A 20,568-nucleotide genomic window follows, 5' to 3' on the forward strand; every position below is an offset into this window, starting at 1 on the left:
GGAGTGAGGACTGATAGGTGGCCCAGAAGCCAAGGTAACCGGAACCACAGCAGTCCTTCGAAAGAGGACATGCACTCAGAGGGCAGCCCTGGAGGACAGAGACAGAAAGAATATGTAGGGAGGGATGGGGGTTGGGGGGCGGGGATGCAGAAAAAGAAAAGGTGCTTGCCCAGTCGTAACTTAGATTTGAAAAGCTTATAAACTTTTCATATTTTATTTTCAGTAAAATAGTTACATCAAAGTATATGTCTAGATGGATGTGGGTCCTATTTTCAGGAATGTAGCTGCACTATTTACCAGAAAACTGAACCTGCATTTTTCCTGAAATGTAGTTTATGCTTTGTAGTGTATTAAATTGTAGACTAGAAATACCAACAATAGCTCCTAACCTGACTTCCTGACTTCCAACTGTAGAAATGAGCAGTATCTGTAAAATGTATGTGAAAACTTTGTTCAGCAATACTTTCCCTAGGGATCCTGTCTGTATCCCTCCCTTGCCCCACCCCATTTTCTTCTGTTCCTTTGTTAAGTCTGGGGACCCACCCTACTTCCTTCCCCTTTTCTAATTCACTCATGAAATATGGATGGGTGGGAAGGGGATTTTGCACACTCTGAAACTGCATCTTGGCACAGTCTGCTGCCAGGGTAGGGTCTCTATCACTGAGCCTCAACCGGAATTTCCTTTTCCCTGTTTCCTGCAGCCTCATCCTGGAATTCTGCCTACGTCAAAGGGTTCCTTGTTTAAGGATTACGAGGGGAGAAGTGGTTTGGAGTATTCTGGCTACTGTCACACTTATTTACATATTAAAAGTTGGTCTCTACCTTTTCCCAAATTTGATTTTGTCTCTTTTTTTAAGCAGTTAAATATAAGGTGAAAATCCTCTTTTTACTCTTTTTACTCTGTATGAAATACTAAAAGGAAAAGAGGTTTTATCATTGTTTTCAAACTTATAATTGTACATCTAGGTGAGTAGTTTCGAGCAATCCCAGCATTATTTGAAGTTTATCAGTAATTTAGTTTAACCAAGAAACTACTTATTAAAGAGAAATAGAACTTTCTAACATTACTGTAATAGAATTGAAAGTCACAACTAGGGTATAATAGGCAATTCATAATACATTAAGTTGCCCGATTATAAACTGAGAAATCACCTCATTGAAACCAGGTTATTTTTCTTAATAACAAAATCCTGACTTTGTGTTGGATTGGTATTAAAGTATCTTTTCATTGGAATTAGGCTTCCTGGAGTGAGTTATTATAGTCCATTTTTAATAGGGAATAATATGGCCACAGAGTAACAAAAAAGTAGAAGTAGCTAGTTCTTGCCTCCAAGAAGTTTACAGTCTAGCTGGGGAAAGAATTTATACATGGAAAACAGTTAACCATTCAAGACAGCATTTAATGAAGTGTCTAAATAAGACATTTAGAGGGAAGTAAAATCTGGCAAACACATTTCACAACTGCGGCAAACCATGCTCTTCTCATTTACTTAGAAACAAGGTTTACAAGTTTGGTTCACTGTGTGTGCTCTTTAAATTCTAGCTTTTCCTCCAGAAAAATAGCAGTTAACTGCCAGTGAAAGTCAGTGGTGTGCTCCTGCTGTCTGGTGGAACCATCTGCTCATTAGCTGTATTTTTAGGTTTTCACAAGAAGCCCACTGCAAGTCCTAACATTTTTAAAAAATTAGTTTGAGCAGTTTTGAAGAGAGAGGAATTTGTCATTATGCTATTTTTTGACGGTGCTCAAGTTTATTTTAAAAGGCTCAATCAAGAACATTGATATTGGCTCAGTTTGTTTGATTTATCAAACTCATGTTATCAAAGGGTCCTTTTAGTCTCTGCTGTACAAATGCTGCTCCTAGCTTTATTAGGTTCTTATTCTTGTAAAATTAAAATAGCCATATCATCTGCAATATGGTTGAAAAATCATTAAAGTGAAGTATTGAAAAACAGGTTATTTGCCACTGTTGTTTTGCCCTCACCCTCCTCCCCCAGTGGTATATCTCACTCCAGACCCCAGGTGATCTTATATTCTTTTCTTCTCTACCCCCATCAAGGCCTGATCTGCATTAATATAACAGTCTTACTACCATGTAGACTGGTGTCTGATCAGGCAACAATAGAAACTTTTGCCAGGCTAGTGTTATTTGGGTTTATAATGAATGTTTTAAGACAAAAAGTTTAGGGAAAGGATGCACAGACAGATGGAGAGTTGTTCATGATAACTGTGTACTGCCAAGGTTTGGAAAAATAAAAAGAAGAGATATCAAGAAGTAAAGAGACATAGGCAGCAATTTACAGTGTGGCTTGGTTCCCGAAGGACTGCCCTGATACGTCTCTGACCTCATGAACTGATGCTCTGCGAGAAACTCAGAGACTGAATTCAGTTTACCACCTATGTGGTCAGCATCCAAGTGCTGTGGAAGCATTTAACAGGGACCTTGGCTAGTCTAGGGAGTCATGCACATTTCCCTGAGAGAGAGAAAGAGACAGAATCTGAAGGGTCAGGAGAGCTATGAAAAGTGAGGAGGGATGGGTATTCCAGGCAGAGGAAAGAACACATGTGAGGCCAGGTGCGGTGGCTCACGCCTGTAATCCCAGCACTTTGGGAGGCCGAGGCGGGTGGATCACGAGGTCAAGAGATTAAGACCATCCTGGCTAACACGCTGAAACTCCGTCTCTACTAAAAATACAAAAAATTAGCCGGGCGTGGTGGCGGGTGCCTGTAGTCCCAGCTACTCGGGAGGCTGAGGTAGGAGAATGGCGTGAATCCGGGAGGCGGTGCTTGTGGTGAGCCGAGATTGTGCCACTGCATTCCAGCCTGGGCAACAGTGCGAGACTCTGTCTAAAAAAAACAACAACAACAACAAAAACACATGTGATAACACGAGGGGCCTGATGTGGAGAAGAGGGCAGCTTTAGAAACAGAACCAACCAGCTGGAGCCTAAGTGTGGACTGTGGATGGGAGAGGTAGGTGCAGGTGAAGAAGGTGCAGGAGCTGGAGGATGCAGGACCTGTGGGTTTATCCAAACATTGTGTGCTAAGAGCAATAGCAAGCTTTTGTGTAGAATTTAAGCAAGAGGGAAAAATGATTAGATTTAATTTTTTAACATTCCTCCGTTGCAGTGTGGGAACAGATTTGAAGGAGGAGAATGGGTCACACTCACTCCTTCAAAGCTTCCTGGTCCCACTTTCCTCACAGTCCTCTCTGTCAATTTCACATTAAGTAGTAACCAGCATACATGCAAAGGATTTGCTGTGGGCAGCTCAAGTCAGAGGACTTCAGTTCCAGTGAAGACAGAATGTCCAGTGATAGTTCACTTCTAATTTGTTACCTTTTCCTTAAAATATACTGTTATATCACCATTTTTCTTTAACAAGTTGGCTTGGAGTCAGTCCTGTTTTTGTAGAAATGAATTTTGTGCATGCATATAATGTGAATATCTTTTGTTAATAAACACCATGCAGGCAGATATGTTCGCTTTAAATACAACTTACTGTGCTGTATATTTGCCTCATATTGATTCAGCCAAAGTTTGGTGATTTCTGAGTCATTCATATACTTTGGTTGCTAAAGATGAGGAAAATAAATTTATAAAAGATCTCCATGTAGGGTGCAAAGAACCTTTTTTTCCTTTTGCAGTGGGAAGTGGGTGGAAAGGAAAAATTCCATCTGGCATCCAGCAGTCCTAAATGTTGTTTTAAGATAGCAAAAATAGAAGATTGCTGAAAATATCATAACAGAACATAACAGACTGTGGGCAAGTGTACAGTACATTTTTTCTAATAAATCATGTTAATATGCATATTTTACTTAAAACATGACCAAGTTCTTGTTTGCTGTTACATAAAAATTTGTCTTTATTTTTTGTATTAAAATTATCTGCTCTCTTTTTGAAGCAAAAAGGATGATTGTTTTGGTCTGAAGAGATCAATATTGCAGTACTTAGGTTTAACTGGAATAGGTTTTTGAATTTTGCAGTTTTCCCCTCTTTTTCCAGCATTTCCCTCCTACATTTAAAAAAAATGGAGAAATAAGATATGGCATGTATGTTCATTTATTGCACATTTGTACATAAGTAAGTGAACAAGCCTCAACCATTTTAACAAATCCTTGTAAATGTCCTCTTTGTTCAGGTTCCAGGAATGACTGGGCACGACTGAGGCAAAGTGAGTCAGAGTAAAGGATTAGGGGCACCTCAAGATCCAAGAAACACATAATAGGAGAGAATAATGGTGATAATGAGACAATTAAGATGTCAGAAAGTGGCTTGGAGGTATGGATTCACAAGAAGGCTCAAAAAACTTAATGAGTCATAAAGCATATCTGGGTGACCTCAGAGGTGGGAGTCGGGGTGGAATGTGTCAAGGTAAAATTTTTGCCCTCCACCATCAAAGAGAGGAGAGAGTGGTACTTCATACAGATAGTTCTTAAAACCTTTCGTGATCTTGCCTTGGCTAGGATTTATAGAAGTAGAACAAGCTTTATGTTGACACCCCTGTGAATAAAGAATTCTAACATTCCCTAAATGGCACAATGCATAATAAAATCCCAAAGTGAGTTTTATGGTTGATGGATGCTATCACTTTCTCCCTGCTCAGTCAACTTATTGTTATTACAAATTGGGGGTTTGTGATGATGCATTATTTTTCACCATCAATCTGAGTAGTCTGGAGTTTTCCTCTGAGAGTCATAGGCATTAGAAAGAACTTTAGATATCATGTGTCTTGATGGCTTGGGGAAGGAAAACTTTATTTCTAAAACTGGCACCTGCTAAATAGGATTATAAGCAGTTTCCTCTAAAAAGGGGAAAATATATTCTATGACCATTAGTTCTTTTGGAAGTGCATTAGTCACAAGAAAATGTTAAAACATTTCCATTGATAATATCTTCTAGTAAAAGTAGATACCTTTTAGCCTCTGTAATCAGAAGCAATTTTGTTAATAGTTTGTTGACAAAAAGTGTAGTTCTTTAGTTTGTTAGAGAACTTCTTAATTCAGGCTTTGTGCTTTTTTTTTATCTCTTTGTGTTTCTGAAGTTAGATTTTGTGGGGCCCTAAAGTGAGGCTGGGCTGATTGACGTGACCCTTGCCCTAAGACAACACTTCTTTAGAACTACTCCTCCCCTACCTATTAGCAGTTAGCCCATCAAAAATTAGTGACTCATGAAAGTGGGCACAAACAATTTGGCCAGCAAAAAATAAATGGGATCATTCAGTTCTTCTCATTAAACACCCATCTGGAAGCACATGTCTAAAAATTATCTCAGTATTAAAACAACACTCTAAAACACTCTAAAAATGGTGGGGGGGAAGGATAATTGAAGCTACAGACATAATACTGTCCTCTCTAATAATATGTGTGGGTGGAGTTTTAAAAGATATGTAAGTAAAAACTGTAGGATATGAAATGGAGAGATGAGAGCACACACGGCCCAAGTTGGTATTGATTTACACCTACAGGTTTGTGATTAAAGGATAAGCCAAGAAAGGGATAAAAGGAAGATCTTGAGCCTGGACAAGGCAGACTTCTTCCTATTCCTTAAAATCTGAGAAAAGAAACTTTGGAACAAAAGAGAGAGCCAATTTTATTCTGATTGTCTTTAAGGAATATACTTGAATGCCAGATGTTTGTGCACAGAAGCCTTTCATGACTTGTTGAACTATTAAATGTCATTTCCATTATAATTTGGCAATCACATCTGACCTTTATCTCAATTGTCAGTAGATCCCATTTCCATCCCAAGTCAGTAAATCTAAGTTCCTCTCCTTTAGTATTACTCATAATCTTGGCACATAGAGGAGATGTGCACAGACCTGACAAAATTCACCACACCCTGGGAAGAACCTTATTAATAATGATCAGAGTGGCTGTAGGTACCTTCAGCATCTGCAGCTGCACCAATAATGGTGCCCCACCCTTTGTGGTGTGTGATTTTTGCATCTTAGCTCTGACTTCTACTTTACATTCCATATCTGGCTAGTCCAGTTCTTCCCTAGAATCTTTGGAGAAGAACGTAGCAAAAGACTGTCTTGGTCTCATTTTGGTCCAAACCCAAGTTTTTAGATTGCTTCAATCCAGACTAGAGAAGCAAAAAATGGTGACTTTTCCTTCTGAGTGACTGATGATAGTAGGCCGCAGACATCTTAGTCTAGGAGACCCTATAAAGAAAGAAGAGTTGGGCAGTACAGGCCTGTGGAAGACCCAGTGAAGGGAATTATTCCTTAGCTGAGTGTGATGAGCCAGGGACACAGGGATTTTGGTCACACTGGTTATTGCACTGAGGTCTTCAGACAGAGGCCAGCATCCCTTATGATCATTCCTAATGGTCTGTGCTGAGCTGATCAGACAGTTTCTCCACCATTAGCAGCTTAATTCAGATTCCTTCATCTGAACTCACAGAGATGATTAGAAAGAGTTACACTAGTGAAGATAGAAGACAACCAAATAGCTATTTAGCTTGTTGCCACCAGTGTAGTCATTCAGTGACAATACATAAAGTTAACTTTGTTGATGGCCTAAATAATTTTAATGTCAGTACAACCTTTTTTTTAGAAGTAGAGCAAAATTTTAAAATATCTGGCTAAGATTAATTTATTCTTACCTTCATTCACTGAGAAAAGCATTTGTTGAGCACCTATGAACAAGACATCACATGAAGTAGAACAGAGACAGAAATGAGCAAGGTGTGATGTGAGCCCCAAAGATACCAGCATTTAATGAGACAGAAGCATGTGAAATGAGACAGAAGCATGTGAAAACCCAGACAGGAAAACCCAGTAAAGAAGAAGTGCAAAAACACACAAAAGAGAGGGCCAGGAAAGGCTTCCAGATGGGAGGAAAGAGTGCACTTTGAATAAGGTATTTGTTTCCAGAAAATTGTTTTCTCACATTCCTGTAAGGCATTTGCTAAATTAAGCATCATCTTTTTTACTTCCTGGGTTATGGCCAGGTCAGGACACAAATAATAAATGACAAAGATTATAAATCTCAAATCTAAAGGAGGTTGCATATTGGAGTTTACAATTCATTCCGTTCCCTATTTTCTAGCTACAAAATATACTTGTCAAAAAAAATTTAGTATATTATACATAGTCCTTGGCCTGTTTCACTGATTGAATTTGTTTTTGAAAACAGGCTTCATCTGGAAGAGGTTTACAGGTGTTTAACAGTCCAGAGTAAAGTAGCAGGCAACTTGCAGGAATTTATAGCACGTTTCTGTTAAAGAATTTTTGTTGTTTAAAGTTGTTCTACTACTGTAAAAGTAATATATGCCCTTCATAGAGAATTTAGAAATAATAGAAAGCTACAAGGAAGAAAATGAAAATTTAATGATAAACCACTATTTCCTCCCCCCACCCCCTGGCTGTCCCCAGTCTTTGTATTCTGAGGCTTTCCTCATATTTTCATAACATGCTTTACTTAGCTACCCTTCCCTGGGGGAATTTTGCTATTATAAACTATAATGCACAACTCTCCAAAAATCTTTACCTAAGTTTATATTCTTAAGGATAAATTCCTAGCAGCAGAATTACTACTTATAAATATAAACTGCATTACTATCTTTTATGTTTTTACCCAACCACTTTCCATAAAGCTTGTGCTAGTTTTTACTTAAATCAGCAATATATGAAATTACTTGTTTTGTAATCCCTTCATCCTAGCTTTCACCTTCATTGAGTGGTACAGTTTTGAGTAGGAGAAACTATGTATCTTTGTCAGGTCGATGGTGGGCAAGGGAGAAGGAGGAAAATACTATCTTGTTCAAATGTACATCTCTAGTGAAGTTGAACATTTGCAACTTATCTCAACCTATTTCTCTTTCTTCTGTAAGTAATTTATTTTTCTCCTCATTTTTCTCACTGAAATTTTCTTATTGATTTGGACAAGTTGTTTACATATGAAGGATATAAAATTTTGTCATATTTGTTGCATATTGTTTTCCTGTTTGTTTTCTACTTAGTTTCCTAATTAGTTATTTTTATACACATGAGTGAAACTGGTTTTTATTTTTAAAATTGTCTTTAAAATGAGAAATCCCTTCCTCATTCAGTAAAATTTTATTTTATTTTTTCTATTCCTTTTGGAGTTGCACTTTTCACTCAGATCTTTTTTTTTTTTTTTTTTTCTTGTAACATGGGTCTCACTCTGTTGCCCAGGCTGGAGTGTGATGAAAAAATCACAACTCACTGCAGCCACAATCCTCCCACCTCAGCCTCCAGAGTAGCTGAGACTACAGGCATGCACTACCACGCCCAGCTAATTTTTTGGCATTTTTGTAGAGACAAGGCCTCACTATGTTGCCCAGGCTGGTCTTCAACTCCTTAGCTCTAGAAATCCTCCCAACTCACCCTCCTAAAGTGCTGGGACTATAAGCATTAACCACTGAGATTGGCTTCACTTGGAATTTTTAATATAGCTGTGATTTATTTTTGTAATGTAAGATTTCTTGATCAACTATCACATGCATAATTTTTCTTCAGTTAATTTACTATTTTATTACTAGCATCAAAGACGTTCATTTTATTTCTGGAAGAATTGAAATTCTGTGATGAACAAACTACCTCCCAAGTTAATATGTTGAGTGCTGATTTAGTAAATCACTTTACCTCTCTGAGCTTCAGTCTTCTCATCTAATACATTAGGATATTAGAGGTCTAAGATTTCTTCTAGCTCTAAAATTCCTTTCTAACTTGAAGACAGCCTTCCCCCCCAAATTCTGCAATATCCATGCTTTTGAGTGTTGAACTCTTTCTGGGAAAATGTCACCATTTTATAAAGGATACCAATTGATTACTCAGGAAGTTCTGAGTAGCTCTTTTTTCACTCTGATAGAATATGTCTATCAATGCCAAGAATCATTCTGTTCTTTTTTGTTCTAAAAATATTCCAGTGGATAGAACTTCTAAAAATTTACCCTGTGAAATGGTGTTGATACAGGACAGATGGCTGATCTAGCATATCCAGCTAGAAGTGTCTGTTATCAGGACACTAAAATGATATTTCAAGTCAAGTCATTAAATATTTGGAATTGTTTTTCTGAGATCAGAATGTCCTGAGGAGGATCAAAATCTGGAATTCCCAAATCTCTGCAATGAAGGAAATGCTAACTCTTACTGCCCTGAACCCTTAGAAATACCAAGAAAGTAACCTAGTTCTTGATGTTGGCTAGGTTCATTAGCTGCTACCCACAGCCTAGCTCCAAATTACTGTTTTTAAAACATGCAGATTTTTGTCTCTTACATGTCTATCTGTCACGTGAAGAATTTACTCTTTGAGAGCATGCGTATGTTTTATTTGAACTTTTATCCCCAGTGTTTAGCACTAGGCTTTCAGTCAGTGTTTGTGGAACTGGAGCTGATAGAGAAGGAAATTGTGGGTGGTTTGAAATGTTTCCCACAGTCAAGTACTTCAAATCACATCTGTAAAAATCCCAAGTTGTACCAGCTTCAGGATTCCAGTTCATTGGATATTTAAAGTCTTAAATTAGAAGTTTTCTACCTTAGAGAATTAACCTGGAAATGATAAGCAGAAAAGGCAGGAAGGTTTATCACCGGTAGTCACTTTGTAATACAGAAAAGTCTTTGGAAGAATCCATCCCTGGTAAAGAGTGGATGCAGACGTTCAGACTTTAATGGATCACAGGTTGTGGAGCAAAGATCTTACCTGGGCAGGTTTGTATGTGAGGATTTTGACCTCCTTTGGCACTCCAGGTGCACATTAATATTCACGAAAACAGAATTTGTTTTTCATATGTGTTATCACTTTAATACTAATTCCTCACTTAAATACTAATTCCTTTTTTGTTCCCTCAGTCTGTCCTCCTCTTCTCTCCACACCTATTCCCTCCCTTAGAAAAAAAGGCAGGAGAGATCTACCACTATGCAAGCAAATTCATCTTTGTCTTATTTTAACCTTCTCTCTTCCTTTTTACCTTCTGGTTTTTTGTTTAATTTTTTGCTTGCCTCTCAAATCATTTTAGCAATATTTCATTACATCTTACATTCTCTTAACCTATTTTTAATACCAACTTCCTGTTACTGTTCCATGCACCAAGAGTGACACTTTGTCTACCTTTATCCCAACCTTGTTTCAAACTGTGAAATGAAGTTTCTGAGATGGCTACAGCAGAGACTAAAGGCGTGCCTCCCAAAAAACACCAAGGAATGTACAAAACATGAAAAAACAAGAGTGTTTACTTAAGATGCTTTGTATCTCCTCACTCCCATTCCATGTGATCTGGCAGCTGCTACAGTAGCTAGAAATTTTTCATTCCATAACTTGCATAAATACTGAAACTCCCCTTTTGATTGCTGCTTTGCCCTCACAGAAGTTCCACAGGCATGTGCGCACACACACACACACAAGCATTTCCTCATGTACACACATGCAGATGCACATTGACACACACACACAGGAAATTTGGGAAGAGTGATAGAGTTCTTTGACTTGCAGCCTTTCAATTTTTTAGAGTTTATTTCCTTTTTAAGTTTGAAGAATACTTCTGCTGGGTCTGCTCAGAGGTAAGAACTAGCTTTTTCAAATAATTTCAGTTTATGAATTAGTTCTTCACTGAGTCAGGAGGTATCAAACACAACTAAGTTTCAGATCCTATGGGAGGAATTTGAGAGGAGAAGTCAAAGCCATAGGAACCAGTCAGGGCTAGCTATTTTATGCTGCTCTGAAAAGTCATGTTATCCTCTTGTTATTCAGTTGTAAAGGCTTCTGTAAAACTGCTGCCGTGGATTATTCAAACCCCACAGGACAAATATATCTGCAACCAGAATGTAGAAACTTTAATCATAATTTAGTGTAGGTTTCTGTCCTACCTTTGGGCTGCTAGTGAAAAGCAGTGATTCTGGTCACTGACAATTTTTTTCCCTTTCTTCTACATTTCAGGAAATGCTTAAGGATCTAATTTAGATTTCTGCATCCTCATTTCTTCTGACGTAATCTCAAATAGGCCTCTATCAGGTCATGTGTGCACACTGTACCATGCCTCAGTTGCCCGTTGACCTGGGCTGCTTGGTTTCAGGGAACTGAGGCACTGCTGAGGAGCCCTGGTCCACAGCATGCAGGTGGTAAGTGGCTCAGAAAATCTCAGTGGTTTCCTAGTTTGGCTGACCCTTCGCCTATTCCCTCGGGGCTTCTAACCAGGGCGAGTGGATGTACCTCCGAGTCTCTGCAGAAGGAAATAACCACCATATCTGGAACGGAGGAGCAGCAGAAAGCAGTTCCAGCTGGCTCACTTCAGGTGACCATGGCTGGCATCACACCTTGTTTGTCATTGCTGTGTTTTCTCTTGTGTATACTCCAGTCATGCCAACAATGAAGGATGCAACTGTGCCTTTGCAGATCATCAGTAACCCTGACCAAAGACCAAGAGCCCATAGAGCATTAGCTATCTCTTGATATTCTGTGTTTAAAAATGTAAGAGTCAGAGAGACAACTGAACTTCCTTGTCTCCCTTCTTTTAGTTTTTGGTCGCCAGAGGTGTACACTTCTTGGCGAGTGAGATTTGCGGGGAGGTGAGTACCAGAAAGAAACAGCCCCACACGCCCATGAAAATGATCAATTTCATCATCCTTAGTCCTCCTCTGGCAGAGGGGCTTGGAACCTCCTTTTCTGCAGGTTCCATGAGCTCTGTAGTTAACTCCTGTGATGCCCTCTGCCTCTCAGTAGCACGTACAGCACCATAGGCAGCAGTTTGCATTGCAGTGGAAAAAATTTTATGTTATTTGTGTGTGTTTTTAAAATTTGGATGATATTTATATACACATACACATAAACAAAATCATAGCAAGACCCTGATACAAATTCAATTTTGTAATACTTCAGTGTTAGTATACTTGGATGGCATACAGTTACAATATAGTTTGTATATTTTTCTGCCCTCTATTTACTGAGGGCTTTCTCTGTGTCCAGTATTCATTTGGGTCTATAAGGTAGGGATTATCCCTTTTCACAGGCAAGAAAGCTGATGCTTGGAGAGATAGACCACCCAGCTAGAAAGTGGCAACTCTAGGATTTGAACCAGGTCTGTCTTTGCTTTGGTGGATATCAGTTTAATTTGATTTAGGCTGTAAGTTCTTTGAAGGGCTGCCATCATCTGAGTTTAAGTTTTATGCTATTAAGAATTGGTTATTACCCATGAAATAGACAGAAATGGACGATATCCCTGGCTTGCGGCTTGGTGGAAGGGTTCTTGGTAAGATGTGTACATTGTTAAACAAATTAGATTTATCTAGTCATTGGTGATTGAACTATAGTTGGGGTGGCAGGGGACTGTGCTGGGCCTTTATCGTCTTTTTTAGTGCCTAAAAGTCCCGGAAGATGCATAATACCCTTATTTTTTTAGATGATGCTTTGGAATTTGGGGAGTGTATTTTTATTCTCCCAGCAAAACAGCTATTGGATGGCTGCCAGGATTTGGCTCTAGATAAGGCAAGCCCTGTAACCCATGTCCTCTCAGTATAGGTTGAGGCCTTGTCTGCAGCTGTGAACTCAGCCATTCTTTGAGGACAGGCCTCTTCCTGGGTGAGAACTGGCTCCAAAGACCCTGGAGTCAGAATCAAGCTCCATTTCTGCTGCCAGAGTGCTATGCCCATTACTCAGACTTAGCCTAGGTCTGACTTTAGAGCTTTGGTTCCTAGCTACAGTGGACTAGATTTTGTCCTTTCGTTTTGCAGACTTCAGGCTTGAATTTCCCTTTTCTACCCAAGCCTACCCCTTGGACTTAGTTCCTCTGAGACTGAACCTCTGCCTCTTTGCCTTTGCTGACCTCTCTGTCCTTGACCTTGAGCCATTCTGATTTACAGTATCTGTCCACTTATCCATCATTTGCCAGGCCATGCATTCATTTAACAGACCTTGTTCTGGATGTAAAACCAAACCAAACCAGCCACTGTTCTCATGCAGCTGTCATCAGAGTGGAACTGACCCTGCCATTTCTCCTCCTTCTTCTACCCTCCATCCCACTCCCAAACCTGGTCATCAGCCAAGAACTTTTATATTGGAACTAGAAGCCTGCCGGAAAATATTTAATAAAATTTAAGCTTTTATGATAAACAGTAACACCTGTGTGATTGACTAGCCACTCTCAAAGGTCACATGGGAAGTGTAGAGTGTGAAGCAAGCTGTAGAAGCTAAATTACAGTAAACTGATGTAGGCACTAGACAAGAAAGACTGTTAAGACCATAAAGCATGTAGAAATTGGATTCGGTCAAGTAGGAGAATGCTAACACACCCTACCCTAAAGCTTTTAGATTTTTGAGTTGTTCTCTGGACAGCAAGAAGATGAAATACATGACCAATATGGTGTAGTCTAAGTTAATGAAAACTTAACACAAGCGTCTCTGGAAACTGTGAAATGTGAAGCATGCTGGGCTGTCTCTATTTGCATCCCTTTCTCCATTCTCACGTCTGCCCTGTGCTGGGACAGCGAGTCCTCACCACACATTGTGGAATGCATCACCCTGGATTTCTTGTCCTCCTGCTTTGAATGGGATGCAGCCAGTGGGAAGCATCGGCAAGAGATCAGAGGGTGGAAGGAGAGAAAGGTCATGATATTCCTCCTACCTCTGTCTGGCTTCCTTCTGTAGTTCTGGCAGTGACTGCAGCTCCTCCTTGGTAGCTTCTCATTTATGCCTCCAGCTCCCAAAGTGATCCAGTACTTACTTTTCACCTCCCCTTACCCCTTCCAGCCCAGGGCTAGTTAAGATCTCCCTCTTTTCTAGTCCTGGTTATCTCTCACCATTTTTGCTTAGTTTCATCAAACCTACCTGCACAGCTGTAAATAGCCCCTTCATTAAACACTTTCAAAACCCTTGCTGAGTGTGCATTTTCCTGCCAGTATCCAGAATGATCTGTCAAGCTAATATAGCATGTTGAAATATATTCATAATAAAAAGACATTGACTTTATATTTCAAGATGCTACAGTCTATCCCATCTTTTCTGCCCTATTGTGCAGTAGGTCACTAGCTGAAGTTGGCCCTGGGATCAAATTCCTAGGCTTGCTCTGGTTTTAGGGTTATTAGACAAGTTGTTTTGTATGATGATATTTTTAGAGGCAATGAGATTTAATACATACAGTTTTTCTCTAGTAGCCAGAAGCTTTCTGTTTAATCATGCGTATTGGTTTTCTGTTGGAGTTTGGTCAAGTTCCGTAATAAATATATGTTTATTTTCATAGCTATAAAAGTCAGACTTTACCTAGATTTTATAAATGATGATGAATCCTATTAATCTTGTTTAGGCTTTCATTAGAGTTATTAATCTTAATATGTGTGGGATTAAAAAAAGGAAAGAACTAATTATCGTTATCTAAATACTCTCCTTCTGCCAGAGTATCCTGTACAAAGACATATTTGTTAGGCTAGCTCCTTTGTGGTCGGGTGAGTCTAAGTGGCTCACCTTGACATACATCTGCTAACTTAATCTCTCTCTTAATCATTTTTTGACCTTTTTTAAAAACATCTGTTTACTTTTTTTTTCATGAGAAAAAGAATCATGAGATACATTGTCAGCAAATTATCTAAGGGTTGTTCTCAAATAAAATTCTTTTTGGCTAGAGGAGATTTTTTTTCAGATAAGTATTATAATTCTGCGGTACCCACATTTATAGAACAGAAACAGATGTGGGCATTGATGGCTTGGTCAGCTAGGCTTTATGTGAATTTCCATAGTACAAGATGGGAAGAGATACCAAACTGCTAAATCATGTGCCTTCTTCCTATTTAGGAGAGCCAACACTTTGGGCTTCTGTGAGAAAAGTGGAATCAAGATTATTAGTTTTGTAGAATCTTTGTGTTGGAAAGGGTGCAGAGCATAGCCCTGACTCTTGATCCAGAATCGTCTTCATTTGTTCTGTGATATTGTTGATACACTCCGCTTCAGCTTGAGAGAGAGCTGAGTCCATCTCTGCTGTTAGCACTGCTTTAAATTGGTCCCCAGTCAGCCACTTTTATCTCGTCACCCACTAGTGGAAAGTCGCCTTTCTAGAATGTCATAAGTAATTCCAGGGCTTCCTCTCCCACAGGGTAGAGTGGCTTAGAAAGTGCAAATAATCTGCTATTTATCCTCCTGAACTCTTCTTTCTCGGACCTTCCAGCTACCTGAACTGTACCTCTCAGGACATATTTCTCAGAGCCCTCTGTGGCTCCCTGGGGCAGATTCAGGTGTCCCCTGGCCAACAAATTCTGTGTCCACAGACTCATCTCTGCTCAGTTCTTTCTTTTTTTTTTTTTTTTTTTTCAATTTTAAGGTAAAACTTACATAACATAAAATTAGCCATTTTAAAGTCTATATAATTCATGTCTACCCAGTTCTTGAGCCCATCAGGCCTGAGGCAGCTTATATACCGGGAGCCCCATCTCCACCAGCCTTAACCTGCATGTCTCTGTGTCCCAAGTTGCATAGACAGAGGTGCCCACAAATACAGCCTTCCTCTAAAGCTGGTCCCTGCCGTGTTTAGCTCTGTTCCTGCCTTAGTCACTGATTTGGGTCTGGTCGGCACTTCATTTTCCCCTTGCTGGGTCTCGAGCGCTGCCTGATCTGAGCTGGTTGAGCTGTGGTCACACCACTGCATTCAGCTCCTGCCAACTTTCTTCCTCTCTTAGAATGAAAGTCCTTGTATGGCTTTCCCAAACCAGACAGGCCATCCAGAACTAAAAACCGGCTATGCTAGAACTTTTGACTCTCACTTTGGCCTAGACCTCCCTGTTGCCCGATGCACCAACAGATTGCCCTGCACTGGCAGTCAGCATGAGGGAAAGTGACATCTCCTTTGATAGTTGTCATCTATAATATAGAGCATTGGCCATCTTAGGGGACATCTGTGGTTCTGATTAAGGGTACTGGTGTCAACCCTGTCTGGGTTCAATCTCAGCTTCGCCATCTGTCTGCTCTGTGATCTTTCTTATTTAATCTCTGGGCTCCTGTCTCCATTTGTAAAATGGGAATTTTCATAGCATTAGTTTCATAGGATGATTATAGTGATTAGGTAAGGTAGTGGATCTTCAGCCCTTAGCTTTGCCTGCTGTATGGTAAGCCCTCAGTAAGTGTTAGTTGTCATAGGTTTATCTGCCTGGTTGTGGCTGATTCCTCCCCAGTTGCCCGTTCCTGGTGGTTCTGTTTGTTGCATATGGCAGTGTTGTCTCCTTAGTTCTTGAGTTGTCGTTACCTCTACCATTATGGAATAAAATTATATTAGGTATTAATGGTCCAGTAACTAATAATTGCATGAAGTTTTTTACACTTCACAAAATACTTATATTATCTTAAGTAGTGGCCAAGTCTCGGTGCTGTCTCATGTGAGCTACTCTCATGCTAAGACCCTGAATTAGAGCAGTCTTCTGATCTGACGTATGTGTAACTCCTTAGAGCCTAGCTTTGACATTGTCCAACGTAACAAGCATGCCAGCTGTTCTTCTCGGGTTAGCCCAGTCCGTTTGAGTGCCTCAGCTAAACTGATGGTCAGGATGCAAAGCAGGGCAGGCCAGTGCCCTGTGGAGTTTGATGACCAGCAGCAGAATTTGATGATCCCTCCTTAGGAAGAGCGCCTCTCAGCAAAATGTCCCTTCTCTCTGGGCTGTATCACAGTTCACCAATTGAAATGTATTCTTAGAGATTTAAGGTGTTCTCTGGGAGACTGAGGTAGGCAGATTGCTTGAGCTCAGAAGTTCAAGACCAGCCTAGGCAACATGGTGAAACCCTGTCTCTACAAAATAAAATTAAAAATTAGTTGGGCCTCATAGTGTGTGCCTGTAGTCCCAGGTACTCAGGAGGCTGAGATGGGAGGATCGCTTGAGCCCAAGAGGCAGAGGTGGCAGTGAGTTGAGATTGTGCTCCTGTACTCCAGCCTGGGTGACAGAGTGAGAATGTCCTCCCACCCCACCCCCCACCCCCAAAAAAAAAAGAAAAAAGAGATTTAATATGTTGCTCTCTAAACCTCCACTTTAAAATGCAAATGCATTCATTCATCCTTTGTTTATAAACGTATTCAGTAAATGTTCATTGAGTGTCTGTGAAATGTCAAGACCTGGCTAACTATTGGGAATTGAAAATCAAAGAAGATAGGGTACTTGCCTACAAGTGAGCTTGGGCAAGGCGGGGACAGAAAGTGCATCAGTAAGTGCTCCTGAGAGTGCTGAATTAGAAGGATACAATGTGGTGCTGTGAAGTCACACAGAAGGGCCAACGAGATCAAACTGAAGACCAAGGGGCTTCCTGGAGGAGGTGATTCTTGAAGTGAACTTTGTGGGATAAATAAGAGTTAGGCCAAGAAAGTTGTGAGATGAAAAGAGGTATAACAAGCCATTGGCTACAAATGCCTTCCTATCAGTTAACATCTTCAGTTAATGTGTTCATAGACCTAAGGGCAAACAGCATTGGAACTCGTGCTACTTGTATGACTTCTTGAGTGTCGTAGTGTCAAGCTAGATGATTCTCCGCGTTTGCCATCTGAAAGGTTCTCTGGTACTGCCTGTTTCAGACAGGTTTGATTTTGGAGGAATGGGTCTCTTCAAGCTGACATCTTTCCTTTATAATGAAATTTCCAAGATGTAGTCTTTTCTCCTCCTTGTTCACTCACAGTTTAACACACTTATCTTCCCCACTCCTGACCTAAAGTGACCTCATCATCACTTTTTCTTAGACTTACCATCTTTGTAAATGTTACAGTGTCAGGCAGGCTTTCTCCTGGGGTCTCCTGACACAGCGCTCTCCTGGCTCTCCTCCTGGCTCATCTTGGTAGTGGTCTTCATGGTCTCTCTGTAAGTAGGTTCCCCCATGTCTCGAATATTCTCCCACTTTACTTCTTCCCCTTACTGTGTTTTTAGCTCCTTTAATCCCCAATATTCATAGTTCTGCCTCTTTGCTGCTCCTCCTTAACAATCTCATCCATTACCGAAGCTTAAATAATTCATAAATTTGTCTGTACCCTTGACCTTTGTCCAGAGGCCTAGTTCTTTATTTCTAACTGCTTGCTAAACGTCTGTGGCAGGCAGGCTGTCTTAGTACGAAACATCAGCGTTTTAAATCAGAAGCATCGGTCTCACCAAAGCCTCTCCTTCATACACGTTCTCCCCTATTTAATGGTATTTCCGTTCTCTCAGTCACCCATAGTTATCTTTGATTGTCAGATCCCATGGATTCTACTTTTGCATTGTCTCTTGCATTTGGCCACATCTGAGGGTGCTGACCCAGTTATACTTATGTTGTCATGGAGCCTATTAACTTGTCAGTTAAGAGCAGGGTACTTGCCTCACTCATTTTCACTTGCCGCTTGGTGTCCAGAACAGTGCCTTATGCAAAGGAAGCAAGCCCTCACTATTTGTTGAATGAATGTCAATTAAGTGTTTTAATACTTTACCTGCATTTCATGAACTATTTGTCATTGAATATATTTTCTGTTATTAGTTCTCTTAATACTTTTAATCTTAACCAATCAAGCACAAGAATAAAACTTCATACCTAGAAGCTCAACTATGGTACTTCTGTTCCTTCTCAGGATGAGAAATTAGTTAAGCATGCATGGGTCAGGAAACATTAATTTACCTTTCCTTCTTGAGAGCCAGATGTAATTCGTAGGATTATTACATTTTTATGGCAATTTTAGATAACATATTTCCCTTTGTATATTAATTTTTCTGCTTTTTCTCTTCTTTATTTTTAATAGGTCTTCAAAATGGAAAACTATCACAATGACATAGATGCTATTGATAGTACATCAGTATGATTCAGCTCTTCCCCTGCCTGGCAGAGTGTGGCTGCTGTGTGCACAGCCATGTAATATATATTAGTTACACAGGCATTAGAGAAGCCCTTCCCATCCATATGTATGTGCATGGCCTGTGGAAGTTAATAATGCCATATATCACATGCACATAGAATGTAAAACGTACTTCAGAATGACAGCAAGCTCATATAAAATGAGTATTGGCGCATGATTAAAGGAAACCAGGGAAAGATTTTTATCCTTTCAGAGAACAGAATTATTTGTTTGTTCTGTGTGTCTCAGCATCTCAGACCCTCATTCTGCCTTTTTCTTTTTTTCATTTTTTGGGGATTTTTTTTGGTCAATATATGCACTTCTCTCCAGCCACCTTATTTCACTTCAGCCACATAGATAACAAAGGAACCCCTTTGGAGAAATGAAAGATAGCAATTACACATTGGTATTCATGTTACGGGAGTCCCACTGTCGTCCTCAGGGAGTTTAACAATGAATATCCAGCATTAATTGCCACAGTAACTGCACGCGTCTGACCTTGCTGAAATGTAATACATCGGTTTTACATAGTGAAATTATTTACCACTAAAAGATTAAAAAAGAATGATCATAAAATTATATTGCTGTTTAGAATGACAAATATTTTTTTGTTTTTAAGAAAATCCTGGAGGACTTAAATTATTAGCTTATTGCATTTTCTTAGGAATCAGAATACCAGGAGGTAAAGTCACAATTTTTATCAGTGATTTGGCTGGCAGTTAGGGCAAGATTAGTGCCTTGCTATTCTTGTGAAAGGTGAATCAAATACATTGACATCCCTGATTAGCCTGTAGAACCAATTAATAAGGCACAATGGATATTTTTTTCTCTGTTGGGGTTGGGGATATCCTCTTCATGTTTGTACCTGACCGTAGGTAGGTAGGATTTTCTGTAAGTAGGGGAACCGTGCTAGGAGCCCTAAGCACATAGTGCTTTTTTTAAAGAGGTGACATCATCTTTAAGGTGAAACCTACTTACTGTCAACTTTTATTCCTTTAATCTTTTGCTCAAATCCTCAGAAATAGGGAAGCTAGATTTTCTGACATGCATCTTATAGTTCCTTTCTCCCGGGCTACCTTACGCTTACTGGGTATTGCACATCAGGAGAATTTCACACTAAACACTCTGAAAGTGTTCATGGCTCCGAGTTGGAGGCCACCCTGCTGGGTCAGCAGCAAGCTGTCCTCTGTGACAGAGCCACGTCAGCGGGCCACACTCACTCTGGGCTGTGGAAGCTGTGTGTGCAGAAATGAATGATGGTTCAGCCATCTCTCCTTTTTAAAAAGGGACTGAGGTGAAGAAAGTCTGTGCAGTCATCCATGACATCCGAATTTCAGCCTAGATGAGATTCTAACTAGAGATCCATTTTTGCTTATATTCTGGCAAAACAAGTACGTGATAAATTTGAAGGCCATCTCAAGTCTGAAAAAAATTGAATTGAATGATGGAGTGGGTAGTTTTTTTTTCTTGCCCGCCTTTTAAACTAAGGGTGTAAAGTAAATGAATATATGTATTGATTACAACTACTGAATAGGGCTTACTCATTGTCTTAATGTTTAAATAATGTATATTTTGTATGATTCAACTTTAATAGAGTGTTTAATAAACATCTACCAGGTAAAAGATAATATAGTATACATGCAATTAGTATGTTGTGCTTTTTGAAACTTTGAACTTTGTAGTCCCTAAATTGTTTAGGTAGTTTTAAAAATAAACTCTGAATTCCACCTCCACTTTGTTTTCTATTTCCTTTAAAGTATTTATGTCTGTCTAATGTTTTAAGTTTTCGTAGCA

At 39.7% G+C, this 20,568-nt stretch overlaps 1 protein-coding gene across 2 annotated transcripts in view; it reads left to right on the plus strand.

The window, feature by feature from the left end:
* RAPGEF5 (Rap guanine nucleotide exchange factor 5) overlaps positions 1 to 20,568 on the plus strand; it is a 239,947-nt gene that overhangs the window by 143,789 nt on the left and 75,590 nt on the right. Inside the window, exon 1 of one of the 2 annotated variants that reach the window (XM_063726054.1) lies at positions 20,022 to 20,165. The exons of the other annotated variant lie outside the window; for it this stretch is intronic. The gene's annotated coding sequence lies outside the window, so the exon portion shown is untranslated. Of the gene's footprint in view, positions 1 to 20,021; positions 20,166 to 20,568 lie in introns of those variants that run through there. 2 annotated transcript variants of the gene reach the window in all.

The sequence above is a fragment of the Pongo abelii genome, chromosome 6 (genome assembly GCF_028885655.2).
Source record: "Pongo abelii isolate AG06213 chromosome 6, NHGRI_mPonAbe1-v2.0_pri, whole genome shotgun sequence".
Taxonomy (NCBI): domain Eukaryota; kingdom Metazoa; phylum Chordata; class Mammalia; order Primates; family Hominidae; genus Pongo; species Pongo abelii.